Below are 11,549 nucleotides of genomic sequence, written 5' to 3' on the forward strand. Positions count from 1 at the left end.
TTGGAATGACTTTTTGACCCAATTTTTTATCCGAAAATAAATATAGCAATATGGGTGTCATTGGATTCGTATTCTTATGAAGATTATGTATTTGAACAGATTTTGATCGTTCGGAAGCGTTACGAAAGGCTCAAATTTTAAAGTGACTATTCAATTTAATTGAGGCAAATAAATTTTTAAACCTCAGTTTAAGCTTGTAGATGCTTGTATTTCCGTGTTATGTGTACTGGAGAGTAATGAGAATTGGACTGGATTATTGACTGTATGAATTGCCTTAAAAATGAAGATGAGGGGTATAAAATGGTAATCTAATGAAATGTATTGGTGGAATTGATATGTCGTGATTATGGATTTATTTTGGACATGTGAAATGACTATGTTGATATGAGATAGGAAAAAAATTATTGTTGTTGTCATGTTATTATCGTGAATCATATGAGCATGAATTGATTGCATTGATTTTGACATACTGTGCTGAGACTGAAAATGATATGAACCAAATGGGTCGGGCCACACATTCCGTGGCAGGTATTATGAAACAAAGGAGTCGGGTCACACGCTCCGTGGTAGGATATGTATATTGAGGGGACGGGCCACACGCTCTATGGCAGGTAACATGGACAGAAATGTCCCCCATGGATTTCAGACTGTAATTCAGCGGATGTGTACCGATAGGACAGACATGCATCATCTCATTGCATTGCATCGCATTTTGTTGATATTTGTGAATTTGTGAATTCGTGTTTACCACTTATTGCTCTGTATATGTTGAACTTGACTTGATATGAATCACTTGATGAGACTACTGATGAGTATTCATGGACTGTACTATTATTATTGCGTAGAGTGTGGAGTTGGGTTGGTTTTATGCAGGTTGTAATTAAGGAGGTTCGATTGGGATGAAAGGAGTACTTGTATCTATTAAGTTTTGCTTAGTTTTAGTTATCCACTTGCTGAGTACTGTGTTGTTTGGTACTCACCCCTTGCTTCTACACTTGTGTAGGTTGTGAGCCCGGACCTGCTTGATCTCCTCGCGTTTTATACCACATCCGAGGCTATCATCTCTAGTGTTGAGGTAGCTGTTACATCTATCTAGCGGACACCTCTTACTCCTTTAATATGTTTTAGTCTTATTCTAGAGACAAAGACATTGTGACTATATTTTCTTTCGTACTTCAATAATGTATTAGTGGCTTGTACACGTGACAACTAGTCTTGGGGGATTTTGAGATTATTTATTTGTTTTTGACTAAGTTAAACCTTGCTTTATCTCAATTACTTCCGCATTTACTTTTCGTTGAGTTTTAGGCTGACTTGTCTCGATGGATTAAGATGAGTGTCATCACACCCTTTCTTTATTTACTCAAGGAAGAAAATTGAAAAATATTATTAATATCTTTTTAATTATGTAAATGTCATTTTTTATTAAATAAAAAATAAAAACGCCATTTATTTTGAAATTAATGAAAGGAGTACTTTATTAATTTTCTTGTTCATGGGAAGTATCCTGAAGATCTTTCTCTCCCTTCTTATCCAACTACAGTAAAACTCGATAAAGTAATATTCGATAAAGTAATAATCTCGTTAAATGAATATTTTTCTTCAATTTTGACTTGGGCCAGTTATATTAAAGTAATATTCTCGCTAAATGCATTAGATAATAATTAAAAACAAAGTATTAAAGGCTCAGAAAAAATATAAAATAATAATTATTAGAACACATCAAGAATTTATATATATTTAATAGTTGATTGACAAATAGTAGAATCAAACTTTTGTTTCACCCATGCTTGCAAATCTTTTTGGCTAGTAGTTGGATTCTCTTTCTTATGCTCATATATTGCGTTTCTTATTTTATTGGTTAAAGATGATTTTTGTACGCCTTTCAAATGATGAGAAGACATTATACTTGGACTATGAGTTTTAAACATCTAGCCTTTTCTTTTATAGTTAATATAAAATCTCTTCATATTTTATATACATGAATACAATTAGAAACATTAAACTTCACTAAATTCGTTTAGCTTTCCCAAATTTAAATAATAAATATGCAAAGACTATACTTTTTAGTTTTCTAGATTTAAGGTTTTGAAATTCTTAATTCAAATATTTTTTTTCTTTCTTATGGCACATACTGCAAAATACTCTCTAAAATAATAAATATGCATTTATCGATAAACTAATAATCTCGATAAATGAATATTTTTTTTTCGGTCTCAAGCATATGCATTTATAGAGGTTTTAGTGTACTTTCCAAACTTAATGGCTATTTATTATTTTCTCCGTTTCATATTAGATGAACATCTTACTAAAAATATTTATCCATATTACTTGATCACTTACTAAATCAAGATAGAATTAATTAAATTTTTTCCATTTTACCCTACAATTAATATGACATTTTGAATGTGAACAATTCTCAATGTTAGCTATATCTATACTCTATGTATATTGCATTGATATGAACAAATAGCAAAATAGTAAAGATAATCAATCTATTAATGATTTGTTAATGTCACGACCCAAAATGGGCCATGAGTGGCACCCACCCTTAACCTCATAGGTGGGAGAACCAACGATGTGAACCCCAACTTATAAAGTATAACAATAACGCGGAAGCTCAAACTTATAAAGTAAGAAATAACAATCCACAATAATTTACTACATAACGTTCCCCAAAATCTGAAAGTCATCACATCAAGGACATATAATTCTTAAATACTAAGTCTAGAATGTCAAAAACTAAAATAAAATAAATGATGTAGTTCGTGTCTGAACACTAAGGACATCATGTCATGACTGAGAGAATCCATCTTAGAGCTAGAAGGATAGCTCACCCCGAAATCTGATGAACTTGAGACGGAGTAGAGCTGAGGTCGAGTCGAAGTCGGTGGAACACTCGCTGCACTCCACAGAATAAAACAAGAAAAGATACAAGTAGGGGTCAGTACAGGACAACATGTACTGAGTAGGTATCATCGCCCGACTCAAAATAAAAATCAATATACATAAAATAATAGCGGGAAATCAGCAATAACACTTAACAGGAGGCAACCAATGAACAATTACATAACCAATCAACAATGTCAAGATCACACATGAGGACTCAAGCCTCCACATCACACTCTTTTGGAAAATGAGTTATGGAGATTGGGTAGTATTAAGTCATTTGAATTTGTTTTTCTTTAATATTACCGTGCCAGAACGTGACACCCGATCCAAATATACCATGTCGGAATATGACACCCGATCCAAATATACCATGTCGGAACGTGACACCCGATCCAAATATACCGTGTCGGAACGTGACACCCAATCCAAATATATTTAATTTATCATTCTTCATGATTACATTCCACTTCATTAACAATATTTTACCAAGCCTTCTTTATTCAAGGCACCATTTTTGATAGGGCAAGTTCAAGATTATGGATTTCATGGCCTCGGGATTTTAGACCAATCACAACAACATATCAACCATCCAAACCACAACAATTAAATGCGTAGTAAACTTCACACATATTACTCAATGAATATCAATCACTATTAAGAGTCTATCTATGGTGTAGAATAAAACCATAACCTACCTCAACCGAAGAGCCAAAGTTAAGCAAGCTAATTCACCGGTGATTTCCCTTTCTTCGATGCCTCAAAACGTTTCCAATATGAATTTGAAGTGTGGTGACCTCTTCCGTCGTCGTCTGCGAGGTAAGTTTCTCGTCCTTTTCTCTATTTCTTCCCTTTTCTTTTCTACTTAGTTAGGGCAACTAATCATGAATTAATAAATAAATAAAAGCTAAATCCCATTAATATACTTTTATATGTATTGAACAATTAGTATAGGGCATTAAATAAATTATCACTTTAGCCCATTAATTAAATATGTTATCTAAATTTACCCCTTAACTAAATAAGCAGAGTTATGGAATAGTCCAAAATACCCATTAAAAATTTACGGGATGGGTCTTTAATGAAGTAAAAATCTCTAATTCTCAAAACGACCTAATAGGTCGTTACAACAGATACCAATTTACCCACCGTTCGTCCCCGAACGGTCAAAAGAAGAACGAGGGTAGAAAAGGGTACCTGACTCAACGAACAAATGTGGATATGTTCCACACATATTAGCCGCAATCTCCCAAGTGGACTCCTCAACCGGACGATTCTTCCACTGGACCTTCACAGACGCAATCTCTCTTGACCTCAACTTGCGGACCTCCCTATCAAGAATTGCTACAGGCTCCTCCGCATAAGACAAATTCTCATCAAGCAAGACCGAATCCCAGCGAATAATATAGTTTCCATCACCATGATATTTCTTTAGCATAGACACATGAAACACTGGATGCACTCCAGACAAACCTGGAGGTAAAGCCAATTCATAGGCCACCTCTCCAACACGCTTAAGAACTTCAAACGGCCCAATATACCTCGGACTGAGCTTACCTCGCTTACCGAATCTCACCACACCCTTCATGGGTGAAATCTTCAACAACACTTGCTCTCCCTCCATAAACTCCATGTCCCTGACCTTTCGGTCTGCATACTCCTTCTGCCTGCTCTGAGCTGCTAGAAGCTTCTCTTGAATGAATTTCACCTTCTCTAGTGATTCCCTTAAGAGATCAGTTCCCCAAGGTCTCACCTCAAATGCATCAAACCAACCAATAGGAGACCTACATCTCCTCCCATACAACGCCTCAAACGGAGCCATATCAATACTTGAGTGATAGCTATTATTATACGAGAACTCTGCCAGGGGTAGGAATTGATCCCAATGACCACCAAACTCTATCACGCACGCACGAAGCATATCCTACAGCACTTGAATTGTCCTCTCAGACTGCCCATCAGTCTGAGGGTGAAATGCAGTACTAAGATCCAATCTAGTACCTAACTCAGCATGCAAGGTCCTCCAAAAGTTAAAAGTAAATTGTGTACCTCTATCTGATATGATAGAAACCGGAACTCCATGTAATCGAACAACCTCGCGGATATAGAGTTTGGCTAACTTCTCTGCATCATAAGTCACCTTGACTGGAATGAAGTGAGCAGACTTAGTTAACCTGTCAACAATCACCCATATAGAATTAAACTTACCCAATATCTTTGGAAGTCCAACCACAAAATCCATTGCAATCCTTTCCCATTTCCATTCAGGAATGGGCATTTTTTGAAGTATCCCTCCAGGCCTTTGGTGTTCATATTTTACCTGCTGACAATTTGGACAATGGGCAACAAAATCAGCAATGTCACGCTTCATTCTGCTCCACCAATAATGCTGTCTCAGATCGCGATACATCTTGGTTGCACCAGGATGTATAGAGTACCTCGAACTATGAGCCTCTACAAGAATAGTCTGGATCAAAGTATCAATACGGGGCACACATACCCGCCCTTTAATCCTCAAGATGCCTTCCTCATCGATCACAGCCTCTTTGGCCTCTCCCTGCAAGACCATATCACGAATCCGGCTCAGCTTCTCATCATCAAACTGCTTTTCTTTAATCTTGTCAAGGAAAAAAGATCTTGCCTCCATACAGGCCAAAAATCCTCCTTTCTCCGTTACTTCCAGCCTCATGAAGTCATTAGCCAGAGTTTGAACCTCTCTAGCCAATGGGCGTTGGAAAACCTGCAAATGAGCTAAACTTCCCATGCTCCCTGCTTTTCTGCTCAAGGCATCGGCCACTACATTAGCTTTTCTGGGGTGATAAAGAATAGTGATATCATAGTCCTTTAACAATTCCATCCACCTCCTTTGCCTCAAATTCAAGTCTCTTTGAGTGAACACATGTTGTAAGCTGCGATGATCTGTATACACTTCACACTTCACCCCATATAGATAATGTCTCCACTGCTTCAATGCAAATACAACCGCAGCTAACTCCAAATCATGAGTGGGGTAATTACGCTCATGCACCTTTAATTACCTTGAAGCATAGGCAATTACCTTCTTCTCCTGCATTAGCACTGCACCTAAACCATAATATGATGCATCACAATAAACAATGAAATTCTTACCTTCTACTGGCAGGGCAAGAATCGGTGCAATAGTCAATAAGGTCTTGAGTTTCAGAAAACTCTCTTCACACTCATCCGACCACACAAATGGAACTTTCTGCTTGGTCAGATTAGTCAGCTGGGAAGCAATAGAAGCAAATCCCTTGATGAACTGGCGGTAGTAGCTAGCCAAACCAATAAAGCTCCTTACCTCTGAGACATTAGTGGGCCTTGCCCAACTCTTCACTGCTTCAATCTTCTGGGGATCCATCATCACTCCATCTTTAGAAACCACATGCCCTAAGAAAGACACTGAATCAAGCTAGAACTCACACTTGGAGAATTTGGCATATAACCTCTTCTCCCTTAACAATCCCAGAACAGTTCTCAGATGCTCTTCATGTTCTTTTTGGCTCTTTGAGTAGATCAATATATCATCAATAAAAACAATAACAAAGAGGTCTAAATATGGCTTAAAGATTCCATTCATCAGACTCATGAAAGCATCAGGCGCATTTGTAAGCCCAAAAGACATTACCAAGAATTCATAGTGACCATACCTGGTTCGGAAAGTCGTCTTTGGTACATCTGTTGCCCGTATTTTCAGCTGATGGTAACCAGACCTCAAATCATTTTTTGAGAAAACACAAGCACCCTTCAACTGATCGAATAAGTCATCAATGCGAGGAAGGGGATACCTATTTTTAATAGTCACCTTGTTCAGCTGCCTGTAGTCTATGCACATACGAAGGCTACCATCCTTCTTCTTTACAAATAAGACTGGAACACCCCAAGGAGAGGCACTCGGTCTAATAAAACCTTTACCCAACAACTCCTGAAGTTGGGCCTTCAACTCCCTCAACTCAGCTGGGGCCATTCTATAAGGTGGAATAGAAATAGGGCGAGTACCGGGCTCCAGATCGATACAAAAATCTATATCCCTATCAGGTGGCATACCTGGTAAGTCTGCGGGGAAAACTTCGATAAACTCATGCACTATCGAAATAGACTCAATCGATGGCACTTCAGAACGGTCATCCCTGAGATGTGCTAGAAAGGCTAAACAACCCTTACCCACCAACCTTTTAGCACGAAGAAAAGAGATAATCTGAACTGGGGCGGGAAGATAGTCACCCTCCCATACCAACTGATCCATCCCAGGCTTGGCTAACGTCACAGTCTTAGCATTGCAGTCTAAGATAGCAAAATTTGGAAAGAGCCAAGTCATACCCAAGATTACATCAAAGTCAACCATCTCCAGAATAATCAAATCTACATAAGTTCTGCTCCCCACAAAAGTCACAAGACAAGACCTATACACTTTCTCAACTAGCACAGACTCACCAACAGGTGTAGAAACACGAATAGACATGTCAAGCAAGTCACAATGTAAATCAAGTCCATCAGCAAATGGGGAAGATACATAAGAAAATGTAGATCCAGGATCAAACAATATGAAAGCTAAGCTATCGCAGACTAGAAGAGTACCTGTGATAACAGCATCAGATGCCTCTGCCTCTGACCTCCTAGGGAAAGCATAACAATGGGCTTTGTCATCTGTCTGACTATTTCCCTTGCCGGGCTGTACTACAGTAGTTCCAACCTGCCCGCCACCCCGGCCGGACTGGCAACCACCACGACCTTGGCCACCACGTCCTCCAAAATGACGGCCCCTATCATAGCCGTCGTCTCCACCTCTAACTGCTGGGACTCTATAACCCTGATCATGCCAAGTCTGACTCTGCCTTGGACAGTATTTTCTGATATGTCCAGGCTCACCACATCCGTAACAAGTCTTAGGGTCAAGAGTGGGTCTTTGTGAAGACGAAGAAGACTGAAGATAACCCTCAAAGTTAAAAAAAGGCTGACTAGTCTTTAACGGACCTCCATCTGAAACCTGCAATGAAGACTGAATAGGACGGGTCGAATAATCTCCAGAACTTTGCCCTCTGGAGTAAGAACCACTAAACTCACCTCCCTTACGAAACTTCTTGAATGTTGTCTCTTTAGTGAAGTTATCTGGCTTCACCCCCTCTACCTCTATCACAAAATCAACTACTTCCTGAAAGGATTTTGCTGAAGCAGCAACCTGTAAAGCTGGAATTTGCAAATCTGACCTCAATCCCTTCACAAAGCGGCGAATTCGCTCCTCTGGACTGAAGCAAAGCTGAGTAGCATATCTGGGTAAGGCACGAAACTTGGCCTCATAAGCGGCAACAGACATCCTCCCCTGCTCTATATTCAGGAACTCGTCTCTCCTCCTGTCCCTCAAGGTTCGGGGAATATACTTCTCCCTAAAACAGTCAGAAAAGGTTGCCCAGGTCATAGGTGGTGCCTCTGCTGGTCGGCACTCCACGTGAGACCGCCACTACATTTTGGCGTCTCCTTGAAACTGGTATGTCACAAACTCAATACCAAATCGCTCTACTAGATCCATTTTATGAAGCAACTCATGACAATCAACAAGGAAATCATAGGCATCCTCAGATTCGGTACCCCTGAAGACTGGGGGTTTCAACTTCAAGAACTTAACAAAGAGATCATGCTGGTCACTTGTCATTACCTGCCCTGTAGTCAATTGAGAAAACATGCTTGTCCCCAAGGACGCAGTCATGCGGGGAGCCATAACAGCTGCATGTTGAACTCCTGGAATATGAGGTGCTGGGGGAGCTTGTCCCTGATCGGATAACCCACTAAGATAGGTGAGAACCTGGTGGATCATCTCTGGAGTAGGCTGGGGTGGTGCTTCCCTCTCATGAACCTGCTCCTCCTCCACCTCAACATCATCTCTAACTACCTCATCAGCCAGTGGAGGGGTCGCTGCTCTTTCCCTGGCTGGCCCAGCTGTTTGGACCCTGCCCCTGGTGGGCTTTGTTCCGTGAACTCTACCACGACCTCTCATTGCTACTCTTCCTCTGCCTACAGCCCCAAAGACTGGCTCAAGTGCTTTTGTTGCTCTAGTTCTAACCATCTGCGAAAGTAAAGTGAAGAAGGTCAGATACCAATTTGTATCACCTAGATACCAATTGGATTCAAGTAATAGCACGAAAGAAAGAAGGAATGGAGTTTTCCTAAAGTCCTGTAGCCTCTCGAAGAAAAGTAAAGGCGTACCCGTACCGTTCCGCAAGACTCTACTAGACCTGTCCTTGTGTGATGAGATCAATGAACCTAAAGCCCTGATACCAAGTTTGTCACGACCCAAAATGGGCCATGAGTGGCACCCACCCTTAACCTCATAGGTGAGAGAACCAACAATGTGAACCCCAACTTATAAAGTATAACAATAACGCGGAAGCTCAAACTTATAAAGTAAGAAATAACAATCCACAATAATTTACTACATAACGTTCCCCAAAATCTGAAAGTCATCACATCAAGGACATATAATTCTTAAATACTAAGTCTAGAATGTCAAAAACTAAAATAAAATAAATGATGTAGTTCGTGTCTGAACACTAAGGACATCATGTCATGACTGAGAGAATCCATCTTAGAGCTAGAAGGATAGATCACCCCGAAATCTGATGAACTTGAGACGGACTAGAGCTGAGGTCGAGTCGAAGTCGGTGGAACACTCGCTGCACTCCACAGAATAAAACAAGAAAAGATACAAGTAGGGGTCAGTACAGGACAACATGTACTGAGTAGGTATCATCGCCCGACTCAAAATAAAAATCAATATACATAAAGTAATAGCGGAAAATCAGCAATAACACTTAACAGGAGGCAACCAATGAACAATTACATAACCAATCAACAATGTCAAAATCACACATGAGGACTCAAGCCTCCACATCACACTCTTTTGGAAAATGTGTTATGGAGATTGGGTAGTATTAAGTCATTTGAATTTGTTTTTCTTTAATATTACCGTGCCAGAACGTGACACCCGATCCAAATATACCATGTCGGAATATGACACCCGATCCAAATATACCATGTCGGAACGTGACACCCGATCCAAATATACCGTGTCGGAACGTGACACCCAATCCAAATATATTTAATTTATCATTCTTCATGATTACATTCCACTTCATTAACAATATTTTACCAAGCTTTCTTTATTCAAGGCACCATTTTTGATAGGGCAAGTTCAAGATTATGGATTTCATGGCCTCGGGATTTTAGACCAATCACAACAACATATCAACCATCCAAACCACAACAATTAAATGCGTAGTAAACTTCACACATATTACTCAATGAATATCAATCACTATTAAGAGTCTATCTATGGTGTAGAATAAAACCATAACCTACCTCAACCGAAGAACCAAAGTTAAGCAAGCTAATTCACCGGTGATTTCCCTTTCTTCGATGCCTCAAAACATTTCCAATATGAATTTGAAGTGTGGTGACCTCTTCCGTCGTCGTCTGCGAGGTAAGTTTCTCGTCCTTTTCTCTATTTCTTCCCTTTTCTTTTCTACTTAGTTAGGGCAACTAATCATGAATTAATAAATAAATAAAAGCTAAATCCCATTAATATACTTTTATATGTATTGAACAATTAGTATAGGGCATTAAATAAATTATCACTTTAGCCCATTAATTAAATATGTTATCTAAATTTACCCCTTAACTAAATAAGCAGAGTTATGGAATAGTCCAAAATACCCATTAAAAATTTACGGGATGAGTCTTTAATGAAGTAAAAACCTCTAATTCTCAAAACGACCTAATGGGTCGTTACAGTTAATCACCATGTAAAATAAAAAACGTTCATCTAATATGAGATGGAGGGAGTAAGAGTCAATTTGGATTGTCTTATTTTATGTTCAAATAATTTTTAAACACTTAATATATTTGGATAAATTTAATACTCCCTCCGTCTTCTATTAGATGTATATCTTACTAGAAATGTTTGTCTCATATTACTTTATCACTTACTAAATCGAGATAGAATTAGTTATATTTTTTTCATTTTACCCCTACAATTAATATGACCTTTTAAATGAGAATAATTTTCAATACTAGCTATTTTTATACTCTATGTGTATTGCATTGATATGAACAAATGACAAAATAGTAAAGGTAATCAATCTATTAATGATTTCTTAATTACTGTATAAATAGAAAGTGCTCATCTAATATGGAAAGGAGGGAATAAGAATTTAATTTTAATAATAAAAAAAATAAATTAAAAGTCATAAATTATCAAGGTTGGATAAAAAATGCGCACGGAACGACCCAGAAGAAAAAAAGAAGTTATATACTTTCATAGTTTTTGGGACTTTTACAGAATTATCAAGGTTGAGTAAACAATAATATTATCCGTCTGTATCTATTTACAAATTTGTCATAAAATTTTTACACATTTCAATTTTGTACATTGTAAATCTTGGGTGTATTCAATCCACATAATTGTGTCCTTTGAATTATATAATAATAAAAATATATGAATCACATTATATATAAAAAAGATTTCATAGTAGTAGATAAATAAAACTGGGAACTTTATTTTAAACTAAAAATAACAAAGAGGATTAGTACGTCTATTATTAAACAAAATAAATAAAGAGACGCACCAAGTCTAAAATTAAGCTACAAAG

Source organism: Solanum dulcamara, chromosome 10 (genome assembly GCF_947179165.1).
Source record: "Solanum dulcamara chromosome 10, daSolDulc1.2, whole genome shotgun sequence".
Classification (NCBI taxonomy): Eukaryota; Viridiplantae; Streptophyta; class Magnoliopsida; order Solanales; family Solanaceae; genus Solanum; species Solanum dulcamara.